Source organism: Sitophilus oryzae, unplaced genomic scaffold, assembly GCF_002938485.1.
Source record: "Sitophilus oryzae breed Bouriz unplaced genomic scaffold, Soryzae_2.0 scaffold_119_pilon_pilon, whole genome shotgun sequence".
NCBI classification, from domain to species: Eukaryota; Metazoa; Arthropoda; class Insecta; order Coleoptera; family Curculionidae; genus Sitophilus; species Sitophilus oryzae.
This window is the reverse complement of record NW_022145837.1, coordinates 2148555-2166476: the sequence shown is the minus strand read 5'-3', so window position 1 is coordinate 2166476 and position 17922 is coordinate 2148555.

Genomic DNA, 17922 nt, shown 5'->3' with positions numbered 1-17922 from the left:
CCAATGGCATACCATCGGTTTTAATTTACATACCTACGTACTTACAATCAAGTCCATTGATATCCAATGATGGCACTTAGTTTTAAGATAAATATACCTGGCGCGTCTCAAAAATGGCTCACCCCTATAACTTTTTTATTTTTTCAGATAAAAAAAAACGAGATTTGGTATGTTAGTATATTATGACATAAAATAGGATTGATTAACGTATTCAATTGTTTTTTATCACTTCCTGTTTCATCGGAAATGACTACAATTTTTGATTTTTAAATGGTAGCCTGGATATATTTCTACTTTATTGAATAGAAAATGACACTCTGAATAGAATGACATGTCATTTGACATTTTTGTTTAAAAAAAATGTTACTTTAAATTTCAATCTAGAGTGCCATGGCCTAATTTTTAATCAAGGAGTATTGGAAAAATAGATTTGATGGTGTAATGTTTTTCTTGTCTTATACTGGTCGGTTAAAAGATGCATAAATCGTATTTTTAATCATATCTCAATTTTTTCAAATGGAATGGTGGTTCATTAGCATATTTGGAAAAATATTTTTTGCGAATAATTTGGTACCATACACTTGGTATTTCGAGTCAAATTGTCCTTATGAACCGCATGTTACAATTTCAAATAAACCATATTCGAAAATGTCAAAACTTGACATATGATATGTCATTCTATTCAGAGTGTCATTTTCTATCAAATAAAGCAAAAAAATACCTAGGGTGCCATTTAAAAATCAAAAGTTGTAGTTATTTCCGGTGAAACAGGAAGTGACCGATAACAATTGAATACGTCAATCAATCCTAATTTATGTCATATACTAACATACCAAATCTTGTTTTTTTATCTGAAAAAATAAAAAAAGTTATAGGGGTAAGCCACTTTTGAGACGCACCCGGTATATGGGTCAAATATCTGGAAACCGCTGTGTATATTTGAGACAAATTGCATTATCTTTTTGAGTAATTTAGCTATATGCATGTGTGGTTGGCCAAGCCTAATGGACATATTTCCAACAGTTAGTCATGTGTAGATAGATACTATTTCATTAAAAAATATTTAGTAACAGTTTTGTGATAAAATATCATTAACCTTTGTGTTAAACTGTTTTAATATTACATTACACTGTGGGAGAATTTCATAATAAATGTTTATACAATACAATTTACAATAATTGTTCAGTTTAAAAATAATTTGACAAAGTAATTTAAAATGTTTTTGGGTTTTAATTAATTTATATACTTAAGTACGACTCTGTTTTTACTGTTCTTTTTTTAAATACTTATTTTGATTACTTTTGACAGGTCACGTTTAGCTACGACCTGTCAAAGTAATCAATAAAAAAATAAAATAATAATACTCTTTTAAAGTATAGGTTGGTTTATGTTACAAGGTTAAATAATGCATATTATTTTACCTTATTAATGAAAATATATAGAGCTCACTGTAGAGTATATTATATTTTTAGACATCTCATAAGAACGCAAATAAGATAAAAAAATATACAGGGTGTCCCGTTAAAAAAAAAACATAGTTTGGGTCATATTTCGAAAATGACAGCTCCCAGCTAAAAACTAGTGTAACGCCACTGGATTCTACGTGAAAAACTCTACGAAACTCAGTTTTCACCTTTTCGATACGTAATAAAACAACCGAGATACCAGGGGAGTCGAAAAATGAAACATTTTTAAATTTGCAATGTATTTCAGAAAACAGAGAGGGCTAGGACAAATATGCGTGTAGCATTTTAGGTTGCATAAAAAGTAGCACAGCTATATGAAAACCGCATTTTTGTATCTCTACTCATTATCGAGAAACCCTATAAAACAACCTAAAATGGTACACCCTGTACATATTTTTTAATACTATTATGTATTACAATGCGTATATAACTTGAACCCGGAGCTATGGTCAAATCCATCTTCAACACTTCTTTAGCAATCACGTCAAATTCAAATCCCCCTAACGTGGGAAATTGAAATTACATGACTCATTATTCTAAGCCTTATCTGTTGGCCTTGAAAATCCGCCTCTTTTTTTGGTCCGCGTAATATGGTCTTGATTTCCGTTCATTTTTTTATTGTGAATTGTTTATTTAATACTTAATATTTTAATCTTTAAATTTGCATTTAATAATATTAATGTCGACTGGTTTTTATTTATTTAGAGAGTTTAAATGGAAACAGGTGTAATTTTAATAATTATCTAGGGAAATTTCTAATTAATGTGTCCTTATTTCCTAATAAAATATACCTATCTACCATACGATAAAAAAAAAACGCTGTCAAAGGCGGCTGCGGAATGAGAATCGATGATAATTTTGGCATTTTGAAAAAATAATTTTTTGTGAATAGATTTGTGTGTCTGGAAACGTTCTATCTTTTTTTAATCTTTTTATAAATAGTATTGATATTTCTGGCAAATTTTATGTCAATTTTTAGTAAATGACATTTAGAGATTGACCTTGCCATACCTAATTATCAACGATTGTAGTTCCCCAATCATCTTTGACGCCTTTTTTTTCGATCATACAGTATAATAGGAAATAAATGCTAACAATCAGAATTGACTCTAGCTTATTATACAGGGTGAGTTTAAATAAGTGCAAATATTTTTAGAAGTGGAATATTTTGACCCCAGAAACAGGTCTATGAAAATTGATTTTTTTGAAAAAAAATTTGGAGATTTTTTAAATTTTTAGTTAAAAGACATAATATTTTCATAATATGGCAGCACAGATAGTAGATTAAATTTACAAGAAAGTAAACTCCAGAGGTTCTCAATATTTAAGCGAAAAAATCAATATTTTTTGAAATTTTTTTCAAAGTAGAATAATACTCGGTTCTTTGGGACTTATTAGAAAAACACTAAAGAGAAAATATTATGTTTGTTTTATTGAGATTTACCAGCCCTGAAGATATTTGCATTTATTTAAGACTCATCCTGTATACACCGTTGTAAACAGAATAAAATATACAGTGTGTTTATTGATAAAATAAAAGGCTAAAAGTACCTTTAACTGGAAGTCATACAATTATGCTACTAGGTACTGAAAAATAAGTTTTTTCTTCTGGCTAAGAAACGTGCACGTGTATTAACCTAATACAAACCGCATTGTCTACGCTTTTCCTTATTGAAATAAAAAAAAACACGCCATTATTAAGCCTAATTCACATGTAAGTGCGTGCGTTTTGTCTTTGTCCATTGTTCTGTCGCAGATTGAATCATACTTGACGTACGTACCCGACATTCAACTTATTCGTATTATAAGTATTTTCTTTCGTTATTTAAATAGAACTAGAATTGTTTATAAAATTGAATTTATCTAGTCTTTTATGTAAAATTAAAAAACAAAACAGATTACTGTGGTATTAGAATATGTCTTGTACAATTATTGTCCCTCGGGCCGAAACTTAGCTCTCAGTAATTTACACCCTTATAATTCTCTTGGTACATATAAAAATATTTTTTCCTGGGTTATAATTTTAACATTCTTATTATGTCATTATTTTTGATCTCACCGGATATGACAAATTATAATTGCTGTGTTATTTTTTCTTGAACAAAAACTCAAGGTTAGTATTCTGGGAAACCTTAAAAATATTCTTTTTTTTTCTTCATTGATTGGTGTCCGATTACTACTGTTTGTGTTTATGTTCATTATAGTTTTTTTTCAGAAATATACTCTATTTGACCATGTTATATGAATTTGATACTCGTGTAAAATATACTCTTCACTTTTATGCTGCGCTTGAGATTTCGTTTCAAAATTCAACATTCTCCTTCTAATAAATAACATAAAAATACATTCAAAATGTATTTAAAGAAGCCCTATAGGTATTTCCTCACTGTAAGAAATCTACAAAATAAAATAGTTGTAGATTCAGTGAAAGTCAAAATATAAAACTTATAAACATTATTTTTTAGTCTGGGTTGAAAATTGTAACGTTTTGATCACATTTTACACCTTTAGATGTCTCAGTATAATCTCATAATCTCAATAAAAAGATAATTATTTTATTATCATCGTTATAAGCCTTTTCTATAGACGTAATCTTTTTATAACAATGCTGAAAATAGTTCGTGATATAACCCAATCGTCAGGAAATATTGATTTAATATAAAGTTTAAACAGACTAAAAAGATACCTATAGCTATAGTGAAAATATTCCTATATGACTATTTAACAGGGCCTAAAGGTTAGGTGCACGATTATTTTTCATCAGTCATCAGATGATTGGCGGTATACCTACCGGCTCAGAAATTGAAGAAAAAAATGGTTTCTATGTGCATTTTATGGCATATTGAACATGAGGTGTATAAATGATTGATTATTTTTAACCACAACCTAAAAATAACGGAAGTAAACCTATAACAAGAAAGAAATTTATGATAAAACTTCATGAACAACTTACAAGATCGTAGCTAGAACACCAAACCAAATCAATATTTCCTCAAAATACCTCACATCATTATTGGATACCACCTAAAAATATATACTTACTAAAAACTAAAAATGAAGGTTATTTGTTAAGAAATGAATGGCATATCTCACATCAATGCAAAAGAATAATGTACCTGAATTGCGAAATTCAAAAATAACACGAATATTCGCTTTGCTAAGCCCACTATTCTTTTTAGGCCTTCAAAAGAATGCAAATTCAATTCAATCCGATTCATTTCAAAGCCAAAAATGAAATTTAACTTTCTTTTTATTTTGGAACCGGAAAATAATAAATTTATATGGCGCTTAATGAAGAAAAAATCTAGATTTGCAAGTTTTGCAGGACCAGATGGATGATTTAGATGAATAAATTTGAATTTAAATGATCAAATTACAATACCTATCCAACCTTATATTTCTAATATAAATATATCTTAACCTGTCTAAAATTAAAATAGAGTTGAAAATTTCCCCTTATATGGCACTAAAAGAGAGCAAACTATGTTTTTTTATCTATTTGTTTAGTATTTTAGTGTTTTTATTTAGGTTTTAATCATCTGCTAAAATGATTAATTTGTCATGTTTAATGTACTATGCGATCGAAAAAAAACGACGTCAAAGACGGCTGAGGAATGACAATCGATGGTAATTTTGAGGAGGTCAAGCCCTAGACGTCATTTATTGGCCCGTACTGTTTTTTATTTTATCGCTTACTGCCAGTTGGCTTTAAGAAGGGTGTAATTTATTTTTATAATGAGCAAAAATGATTTTTAAATGATGTAGTTTAACATTTTTTATTGGAAAAAATATTTTTTTGAAAATAGATTTGAGTATCTGAAAACGTTCTATCCTTTTTTAATTTCCTCGCCAAATTTTTCATGGATTGTCAGTCTTTGACGCCGTTTTTTTCTCAATTATACGAGGAATTATACAATTATTATCGATGGTATTATAACAATAATGAATGAACTGAATTGTCTCTACTTAAAATACATATATTTAAAACTAATTAAACCTGGAGGTCTGCAATTCTGCTTGGCTCAAAAAGTCAAACAAACAAGAGGCTAAAAGAAAAAATGTGGTCAACATCATCCATTGCCCATTGGCTTCAAATTCTCAGTATTAATATCGACAACCATGGCGATACAACAAAAAAAACGATTTTTGTAGAAGCAGAGATCAAATTTCTCGATTGTTACAGAGCCTGAAAACGTGAAACCACTCCACTTCTGAAAAGTGCTGCCCAGGATATAAAATTCACAAAAAAAAACTGTCGAAATTCGATATGTAAAGGATACCTTGTACGTTAGGAAGACCGACAAATCAATCAGTTTGGTCCAGTAGTTTTTGTTCATCAGTCAGTTTATATATTATGAAAAAAAATTGTTGATTTCCGTTGAACACCCTATATATTTTACGTGAATCAGATGCACAATGTAATTGTCTATCAAATTGTATTATACCATTTTTTACCCATCTCTTCAAGTTTTCGTAGAAATTGCATTTTGTTATAATTTAGACCTCATTTATCACTATACCCATGGAATATTGACATTTCAGATTTTTTTATAGCACCATAATATGTACAAAATGTACAGGTGGTAAATATTGCATGCCCATTGGCATACAAAAAAACTATTTAAATCTTTGTAAAAGAGTATACCGATTAAATATACCACCATTATTTCCTACCAAAAACACCAAAAAATAGTTAATTACATACTTTTAAATTGTTTTAATTAATAAATTATTCTAAATAAATGTGGATCTGGCTCAGAAATCAATATAATAATAAGTTATGAAAATGAATGTCTCTGTTTTATATAATAGGTTATTATAAGGTGTTACTTTTTACCACACTGTGTAATACACACACAAAATTCAGTTTTTTAGTATTTAGAACAATTATTACTACAACGTAAACAGTCAATTAATGTAGTTTGAATACTGGGATCATATTAATTGGTCCTCTTTAACAAAAAATATTTAAACAGTTTTTTTTTTATTCTTTAATTAAATAAGCGAACTATATCAACAATATTAGTATATGTACCCTTTGAAAATTTGTTACATCTTTAAAAATAAGCTAAAATGTCAATATTCCATAGGTATAGTGATAAATGAGGTCTAAACTATAAGAAAATGCATTTTCTATGAAAACTTGAAGAGATGGGTAAAAAATGGAACAATACAATTTGATAGACAATTACATTGTGCATCTGATTCACGTAAAATATATAGGGTGTTCCATTTAAATTAAACAAGTTATTGCCGTTTAAAGCTAGTAATTATTTAATAAAAAATTTTGGACACTCTGTATAAGGTCGTAAAATTTTTATTATTGCAACACAATATATGACCAATAAATAATCTTCAGTAAATATTTAGTATTAAAAACTTTTATACCCTTGGAGAAATAAAGCCTTAAATTTTTTTCTGCAATTTCATAAAATTGAAAATATTTCAAAAACGGTAAGGTTTAAGTGTGATAAACCTTAATCAAATTTACCTTTATTTCAATCGTAGAATCCAAAAATAGAATAATATACAGGCTGTTCTATTTAAAAAAAAAAACTATAATATTTTTTACTTATTTGGGACACTCTGTATCTTGTAAAAATATTTTTAAATTGTAGCTTTAATAGTCCTTCAACGAACCCAAAACTTACAAATGTAAAAATCTAATCGTTTAGCTACAATACTCCGTGTCGTATGTGCTGAACAACCCTGTATTATTTGACCGAAGGTATTAGACGTTATTAAAAAAAACACCCTGTAGTACGACTCTACAGACGGTTGTGCTAGTGGCAATGGTACACTTCAACCTTTCTTTTTGCCATGGGTCGAGACGCGGAGATACGCAGGTAGCCACATAGAGGAAACAGGTGTAGGGAATCATCAAGATGTCATGCTAGAGTGAGTCGAAAAAATGCAAGACGCTGTTTTACGACCAACCCTAAAACCACTTGTCGTAGGACAGAAAAGAGTGGATATTTCTTCGTATTTTTGCTGCCATTTGTCGTTGCAATTTTTTTGAGACACTCTCATGTTAAAATACAAATTTTAGTGCATTACAGTATATACCTACAGAAGCTAAAATTTTACAAGAATCATTAAAAACTTTTAACAGTAAAGTGTTACAGTTTCTTCAGAATTATTATCTGTGGAATGTTGTTAGAATAACCGTTTATGCATGCTTACAGAAAAAGACACACAAAACAGCTAGAAGTAATATGAAGCCCATAATAAGGATATAAATTCGCTAGAATATCTAACTAGAAATACGAGTAGGTACTAATGGCATACTGACCTCTTCAATTTCATTTGACAGGTCCTTTACAGTCCTTTTACGGTCATTTTATCCTTAAGTACCTACGATTTGGTGAATGCCTTTCTTCTATATCTAACATCTGTTTTAAATTAAGACATGGGAACGAAATCAAGGAACAAAGGCCCTGATGTCTAAGCATATTACTGGAACCCAAGAAGGGCTCTTTATAGTTTCCTGTCCATTATTTGATTTTTTTATTTGTTTCATTGATTTATTAACCTCTCACCCTTGTTTTTTGAACATATGTATACGCCATATACAGTGTGGTTTAAATATATAAAAACACCAGACAATAATACACTTTATGACTCCCTTGTACTAGTTACCTACATTATACAGGGTGTCCCAGAAATAAGTGCAAGTATTTGAAGGGGTGGTAGATTTCGACAAAAGAAACATATTTTGGTAATTGTTGGGAAAACTGGAAATCGTCCGATTTTCACCAAAATTGGTATACACCCTGTTTTGAGGTCGTAGATTACGAATCTGAACTTTTTTCCTGGCGATCTCTTACCGTTTTTCAGAAAAACGGAAAATAATTTCAACATTGAATTTTTCTTTATTTCAGCCCTATAAAGTAATAATTTTACTATATTTTTTTATTATATTATAGTTTTTCCAAAAGGCACACTTAATTGAGCATAGAAAAATGTTCAAAATTTTACTGAAAAACGCTTTTCTTAACAAAATAACCAAGAAAATTGAGACCAAATGGAAGTTTGACATTTAATATATCCTTCTTTCTCTCTCCTATGTAATGAGAGAGACAAATAATACTCTAGATTTAATCTAGAAATTTGAAAATTTGCAATGTTGCCATTACTTGATTTTTTCGGGTGATTAAGGGATTTTAAATAAATTACCTATTATGAGATCTGACAATAGTTAAATATACCTATATCCACAAAGTTGCACGAAAGAGTTTTGGTTGCATTGATTTCAACTTCTATGCCCCCTCCGCATAGAACTTGAAACCAATACCTTACATTTGTCTATTTTTTTTAGTTTTGTCAGAGCCGTCACAGGTTTACTGTTTTGGGTAAAATCTCAAATGAATTAGAAAACCTAAAAATTCAATCAGCTGATCTGTTTAAAGGTCAAACGTTGACTATTTACATATCTAATAGAGGGCGCTGATTCTGAATTGTTGAAAATCTGCTATAATTGTTCATTATTTAGTTTCATTATTTCGCTTTTACTAAACTGTAAAGAAGGTATTTAAAATATAGTAGACGTTGCGCTATATTTAATAGTAAAATCTACAATGATTAAAAACAGCGAAAGTTTTTTTTGTAGATATTTAAAAATGTGAATTTAACTTATAAACATACAGAATGTGGATAACGTGGTAACGAGGTGGCAACATTGCATTCTCATTCTCGAAGCACTGTAAACAAATTTCCCGAAACTGAATAAGGGACACTCAAAAGTTTTTCAATATTTTCCGGAAAATGTCAGGTAAAATATAAAATTTTCAACATTTTTTTTCCCAAAAAAAACTCACGACTGTTATTTTTTTTAAATACTTGCACTTATTTCTGGGATACCCTGTATGAAAGTAATCGGACTAAAAGTACCGTTCACAGCAAATCTAAAGCTAAATTAAATCTACATTATTATTGTTTATCCGTCAAAGCATTAACAATTGTCGATTATTATTAACAAAAAAAAACGTTCGCGTTTCGAGGCCGTTTGCAGATTCTGAATGACCTTAGTTTTGTTCAGTTTCGCACAAAAAAAAACCACTGGGTGGTTGGCCAAAGAGTGTAGGTGATAGAGATATAACTTCTTTCTCTTTTTTCATTATTTTCACCCACCTGTCTCTTACGACATCGGAATAATTGAAAGAAATGTTGTATCGGTCATACAATAAGCAAGACGTATAATAATTACTTGAGAATTCGCATATACATAGAAAGATACAGAGTGTCCCAAATAAATAAAAAATATCAAAGTTGTATTTTTTTAAATGGAACACCGTGTATATTATTACATTTTTAGTTTCTACGATTAAAATAAAGGTTAATTTGATTAAGGTTTATCATACTTAAACCTGACCGTTTTTGAAATATTTGCAGTTTTGTGAAATTGCAGTAAAAATTTTAAGGCTTCATTTCTTCAAGGGTATCAAAGTTTTTAATACTAAATATTTACTGAAGTTTGTTTATTGATCAGTTATTGTGTTGCAATAATAAAAATAATACAAAAATAAAACTATTTAAATCTTTATAAAGAGTATACCATATATTATATTATGTACCACTAATATTTCCGCCCAAATATTAATTAGTTACATAGGTACTTAACTGTGTTAGTTAATAAATTATTCTAAATAAATGAGGATTTGAATCAGAAATCAATACAGTAATAAGTTATGAAAATGAATTGTTATAAAACTGTTATAAATAACTGTTTAACACACACACAAAATTCAGTTTTTTAGTATTTGGAGCAATTATTACAGTCAACGCAAACAGTCAATTAATGTAGTTTGAATACTGGAATCATATTAATTTTTTCCCTTTAACAAATATTATATAAACAGTTTTTTAATGAAATAAACGAACTATAAATCACAAAACATCCCTCTTTAGAACTTCGTCTGTCGTGTTAAGAAATCAAAGTAAATAATAAAGCGCCTCTCGTGTTTGTTCGTACACAAAAAATTTCAATTAATGCCTGTATATATTTTTAATATATTTTTTAGATTTACATTTTTTTAATTGTAAAGTAATATATTACATTTAAATGGAATATATTACATAACAATTATGTCAATTACAGGATTTCAAGCTTGTTTTCTAACATTTTTTAAATAAAACGAATTATAAAATTTCAATATATGTATATTTGTCGTCGGTATGAAAAAAGTAAAATATAAAATAGACAAACGCTTACTTTCATTGCAATAAAACTTCCACTTTTAGTTTTGCAATCCAAACGCAATATTTCTATTTCACAAATAAAAATATCCGACAACACTAAAATCACTGAAATTTCCGCGGCTGACAACGAAAACTGAAAAATATAACGGCACTTTTTGTTTTGGACCTGCATATCAACATTACGCTGTACTATTATGTGTTTGTTGTTGAAATAATATAAAATATCTAATTATAACTTGTAAATTTTAATATTTTAACATGATTTTAACTACTTTTGACAATAACTAACTTTTTGTTATCAAGATGACATTTTAGACGGCAACTGACATATATGTCATAATATTTGAATCTTAAATATGTATGTAATATAATTTAAATTGCTATAATGCAAGTTTATACTAAGAAAACATTTATACATTCACAAAATACAACAAAGTCTAATAATATAGTTTGAAAACAATGAATATTGAATTAAAATTGAAAAAGTTAAGCGCGACCCCTTGTGTCAAAATTAGATGATTAAATTTTCGCAATTTTTATACCATTTGATGACCGGTGGCGCCTCTAATGTTTGTTCGGGCGATTGGTCTTTTACTTCCGCTTATGGCCATCATGGCCATTAAAGAAAAAGTTCTAAAGGAGGATGTTTTGTGCTATAAATAAAAATGTTTCTATTACCATAGAAACGCGTTTTGATATTTAGGATTTAAAAAATTCGACCATATATCATATGATTATACCAATATGCTGACTCTATTGATACAAAGAGTCAGGTCGACGTTGTGTATACTGATTTTTCTAAAGCGTTTGACCGACTTGACCATGGGATCCTTCTTTACCATCTGGATCGGATTGGGTTTTCAGCTAACTTATTAATGTTGTTTGAGTCCTATTTAAAAAACAGATTGTTGAGGGTGGAGTATTGTGGCCAGAATTCGGTCGAACTGTGCGCTACTTCGGGTGTACCCCAGGGGTCTATTTTGGGACCGTTATTGTTTAACATTTTTATAAACGGTGTCACTGATATAATTGATTTAAGTGTCTTACTGTCTGCAGACGACATGAAGATATTTTCCCGCATTGATTCGCCTCATGACTGTGAACGGCTTCAGAGGTGTGTTGATCGATTAGTTGCATGGTGTTCATATAATAACTTACCATTGAACGTTGAAAAATGTAAAGTCATGTCTTATACCTTGAAATCGGAAACACAAATTTATAATTATTCTATCGGTGATACGATGATAGGTAGAGTATCTGTTTTTAAAGATTTGGGTGTCACATTTGACAGTAAACTATCTTTCGTTCAGCATATATCTGAAGTCGTTCAATCTTCGTTTAAGGCCTTGGGATTTATTGTGCGTAATACTAGAGATTTTAGCAATAGTAACACATTAAAACTACTCTATTATGCTTTTGTAAGATCAAAGCTAGAGTATGCATCAATTGTATGGTCGCCGTTTTATGCGGCACATATTAATGCTCTCGAGCAGGTACAGCGTCGTTTTCTGAAATATCTGAGTTTAAGAACTGATGGGGTTTACCCGCAAATTGGCTGCTGTCACAGCTCTTTATTGCAGAAACATTCTCTAGATTCCTTGGAGGTTCGACGGACAAATTCAGAGCTGAAATTTTTATACAAGTTATTACATAATGAAATTGATAGTCCGGATGTTCTCAGTCAAATCAATTTTCTGGTCCCACGTAGCTCTCGGTATAGCTTTACATTTTATGTGGCCTCCTCGCGCACAAATGTAAGTAAATATTCGCCATTGAAACGTATGCAGGATGCATATAATTTATATCAGTGTAATTTTGATATTTTCAGCTGCAGTTTGGTTTCGGTTGTGAGTTCAGTTTAGTGGTTTTTCTTGGTTTATATTGTTGTTGTTTTTTTCATTGATATGTATTTTTTTCTCATTGTTGTTATTTTTGTTTAATTTAATTATTTTGTATTGATTTTTTTTGTGTGTAACCCACTCTGTAATTGGCGTAAGCTGTAGAGTGTTGTAGAATAAATAAATAAAATAAATAAATAAATAAATATTTTTCAATTTTCTCTAAAAAGGTATGGAAATTTGGAAAAGTATAAACGGGATTAACCATTTTAGAATAAGCAAAATTTTGTATGAGGAATGCATTTTTCTGAAAATGTCAATAATAAAAACAAAGACAATCCGGGGACATACTGTAGACACAGCTATCTATGTATTGATTTTAAAAGTAGGTGGCATATTAAAAATATCATGTTTCTTTAAAAATAAACTTCTATCTATTTTTTTTCTATCCATGTAATCACCTGATACATTTAAAATATACTGTGTCGGGTTTCCTATGATGCGTATAAAAAAAATAATGCATATTGTTATTTTTTCTAATTTTAAAAATTTATTTTTATATAATTTAAGTCTAAAGTACTTAATATTAAACTAAAATTGACTCATATTGCGTTAATGTGTACACTTGACCCACCTAATTTAATTTTTTTGCGTTTTCAGTTAATCTGTACTGATAAAATTACTGATAATAAATATAGGACGCCAATTAGTATATTTTTAGTTTTATTTTGTACTCGTACTGCGAGAAATTATTGATATAAAAGAATTTAAAATACTAAAACAATTTTAAAAGTTATTTTTTATTATTGCAAGCTTTGTTGTTTGAGATTACATAATAACATTAAGCAGTAAGAAGTTATTTAATTTACATATTGTAATAAATATAATTTTTCTCCGTGTTGTTATGCAACACAAATTACATCGACAGATTTGGCGAATGCGCCAGGGTAGAATATTTAATTTAATTTTCTGATGTAGATTATCATTTTTAAACACTTATAAGTTGGTCTGTGACTTATACTTCTACTATTAAAATTAATATACAGATATAATTTTATTTGAAATTAAAAAAATATATTTTATTTTAAAAACTTCATTGATTCATTGAAATAAATAGAATTCTCGACAAAATGGTGAATGCGCCGAGTAAAATCGTAATTTCTTTTTAAAACCTATAATAATGGACAAAAAATGTTTCCCTGTATAAGGCCTGTATATTACAAATATCCTTATTTATATATTATACATATACAAGGCTAATATGTAATGATTCTAAAATATTTTGATTAATAATGTCAAAAATACATATAAATATCCCGATTTTAATAATTTTAATTTTCCATATTTTCCTATATTGTATAGTGAAAGCGTACAGTATTGAGAGAAAATTTGAAAATGACAATTATTTTTAATGAAGTACCTAGTTGCGGAATTATTAAATAAAGTAAAAGTCAACCAGCTGACAATGTTGCCACTACATTTTTGTTTTAGTGCACTCCTGAGTGCCTGGTTTCTATTTATTTTAACTTAACTATTACTTTTAGTATTAGATAAAATAACGTAAAGTGTACAGGGTGACCCAAATTCGAGCCTCATCAACCTCATAATTTTGTATAGTAATATAGTAATGCTTGTCTGTTTATATCGTCTGATAATAAAAACAGCGTCAGCGATGGCTATGAAATGAAGGTCGCTGTCATTTTATATGTAAAATTATGTGGGGAATGTCATCAATCGTCATTTCCAAGCCAACTGGACGCCATTTTTTTTTTCGATCATACGGTATTATTCGTAATGTTTGATTACGGTATTATTAGTTCAAAATTTGCACGAGATTTTCAATGTTTCCAACGCTAGTGATGTTAATATTTCAGAAATTTTTGATTGTTGCAGGAAATTTCTGAAACTTTCGGAAACTTTCGGAAATTTATGAAATATTAGGAAATTTTACAATTTTACATATTTTTTGTCGATACAATAAAGAAATAAATTAGATAGACATTTGATACCAACATGTAAGTGGAAAAAAAAACAATAAACATAATATTAGTTGTTATATTTTTAATAAACAATACATAACCCATAAAAGTCATAAACATAACCCATAACAAAAGTCATTTGGTAACATTTGTATTTTGTGCATAAACCACGAACTGACTATGAATTTAAAAAAAAAACAAAAAGCACGAAATATAAATTTAAAAAACGTAAAACACAAATAACTGAATTATTCTATTCCGGAATATCAGGCGCCGAGCTGGTCCCATCTTCATAGGGTATTATAGTAGTAGTAGTACTGTCTTCGTCAGTTTCTATTTCCAAATCAGATACATTTGATGTATCATCTGGTTCTGATTCTGAAGGATGGACCTCTACCTCCACGAGTTCTAGTGGTTCTGGAGGAATTTCATGTTGTTGAATATCATGCTCCATATCCACTTTTTGTTTTTGTAGTAATAATTTATTGTTATGAGCTACGAACATTATTTTACCGGCTCTTTGTGCAGTTAAGTGATTCCTTTTTTTAGTATGCATAAAACTGTATGTACTGAAACTTCTCTCTGTGGCTGCAGATGACGTTGGTAAAGACAGTGCTTACACACATTGCTTGCCACCAACTTAGACAGTCGACATTTTTAACTGACATCCAAACGTAGTCGAGAGCCCATAAACCCGATTTGGCGCAATAATTTGTTACATCTGTAAAAATGGCTTATTATTGACAAACTGAGGATGATTGTTGGTGATATTGTTGATAAATTCCATAGCGGCTATGTGTTCTTCATTGTTAAGGTGCTCTCCCAGGAAACAGGGGTCCAAGAAATTCGCGGCAAAATGCATTGCTTCAAGAGCCATAGGTTTTTTTATTTTGTAAGGCGGAGAAGCATTCTTTTTCTTCTGACTTAAGAATCGGCATACTTGACACACTTTCGTTAAATTTTTGCTCAATGTCTTGAATTTTGAAAAGAAATTTCTTGCAAAATTCGGATTTTTGCGAATATTCGTGATTTTGGGACCGAGTATTTTGGAAATTTCTTAAATTTCCTGCAAAATTCGAATGGAAATATTCGCTACCAACATCACTATCCAACGCCGGTTTTTTTGCTACTCGGTATTTGTTTTTAACTATATTATTAAAATATTCTATATAATAAAAAAAACTATCCAGTAATAAAATTGGTTTCTAGTACAGTATGACTACACTATATTCTTTCTTTCTCAAAAATAGAAATGCCTTTGTCTATTTGCGGTATTCAGGTGAAAATATCGATCTAAACTGACCTGGATAGTACCACTGGTACTTTGCTAGCGTAAAAAACACACTGCACTCAGTGTGTATGAAATGAAAGTGGATCATATTGTTCCAACTCTACCTAGGTACAGCAAAGAAAATGATCTAAAAATGCATTATACAGTATTTACCCATTTCATTTAGATTTATTTAATAGTATATTACATACCGGGAGGATGGAAGTGTTTCATTACTGTCGAGAGATTAACTAAATCTCGAGACAATTATGAAAACTTTCCTCCAACGTTTGTGTATACTATTTTATTTACAACCACATCATTAATTAAAAATTAGGGACAGTATTTTATTTAAAAAAAAATATGCGAAAATTTGTCGTTTTCTGTTTTGGCATTTCCATATCTATAGTTACCGGTACCAGTGGTTGTTATGGCGCAAACCTTCAACAGCAAAACAAACAACTAAGTGACAGTTTTGAATTTCTCCTTCGCTTTTTCGAATTCATATAGGCTGTACTTAAACTGCCGTTAAACGGTAGCCTACTGAAATGCCGTTAATAGGTATGACGTCGTTGATGTGACGCACTGGACGGCTTTTTAATGCTTTGGTTAAAATACCGTCGAACGGTCGCGTACTAGATTGCCGTTAATCGTTAATGCAGAGTAGGCTACTTAATAATTTGTAATGTAATATTGTCCAAAATCCGTCATTGCTTATTCTGAATAAAATTAACTTGGAACCGTTTGTCAAAGCGAAATCATTGACTTCAACTATTTGATGGGACTGGTTTTGTTGACGTCATTTAAAACTGAATCACTAATATAGGAAAGTTGATGCGCTTCATCTCGTGTCATTTCCTCCTCTATAACCAGCTCGTTACAAAACTCAGGTGCTTCCACAGGTGACTGACCAAGAGTTGATGTATTTCTATTATCTAATATGAGCGCTTCACTCATATTGTTTCTGTCTTGAAGGTCCGTCTCGTCACAAAGCTCAGAGTGTTCCACAGAAGACTGATTTTTACTTTCAAATACAACTGCATCATCATAATTTATATGTAGCATCCACTGCAAGAAATTCTGGAAAAGCCTTCATTGTACTTTCCATGGTTGGACTTTGAATGAAAAGTCCTCTGAAATTATTGTCTTCGTCTCGCAAAACAGCAACATTGGCACCTGAAAACAGAGTAGTTATTGGGACTAATAAGACGATAATAGAATATTTTAGTTTACCGTATTTAGCTTTAAGTATATTTAAGCAGCCATAAGTTTTCTTTTCTTGATTGATCGGATATCTTCATATTTGTTAAATCTTGTAAAGTAACAATTTTACCAGTACTTTCTTCAACTTTTTGCTGTATCATTTTTCTATTGGCCTTCATATTCAAATAATCCTTGACGCTTTCCTTCATGTTACTGGAAAGTTTTCTTTGGCTAGGGTTACGTGCATGTAGAACCTACAAAATATATCTTTAATGAATAAAATACTGTTCAAGCAAGAAATCTAAGAGCATACTATATGTCAACTAATCTGTAAACTTATCTTCGAAGTGACATGATTGTGCTTCATTTGAACCGATGTTACCTCGAGTGCTTTTCCATCAGACGATGCTTTGAATCTTACGTGTACTGGGCAATCTTCTTTAAATGTCCAAGACTGTCGAACTTTTTTCCCACAGCCCTTAAACTTCTTTCCACCGGGATTACAGGCATATAGAAGTTGATAATAAATCAAAGAGCTTTCTATTGGTCTCACAATTTTACTGCTTGCAATCGTACGGGCATCTCGTTTCCAAAATGTTGTGTACGTATTTTCACCAAGTTCCTCAATCGCTTCTTTGCGTCAGCGAATGAGCTAAACCTATCCCCAATTTTCAGCATGCTAATTTCAGTCATGAAAAATAATTAGGTACCTAACTAACCTAAAAATGTTTATAGATAAATTAACAATCAGAAAACTAACTGAAACACTTACTCCATCCTGAACCGATAATATCCAGATGTACACCTTAATTAAAATCAACTTATAGCACTTAGCACAAATTGTTACTACAATAATAGTGCAAACGCGACAAAAAAAACATACCGAAAGGGCAACGGAAAACGGAACACAAATTGATTAACGGCATTTTAGTACGCGACCGTTCGACGGCATTTTAACCAAAGCATTA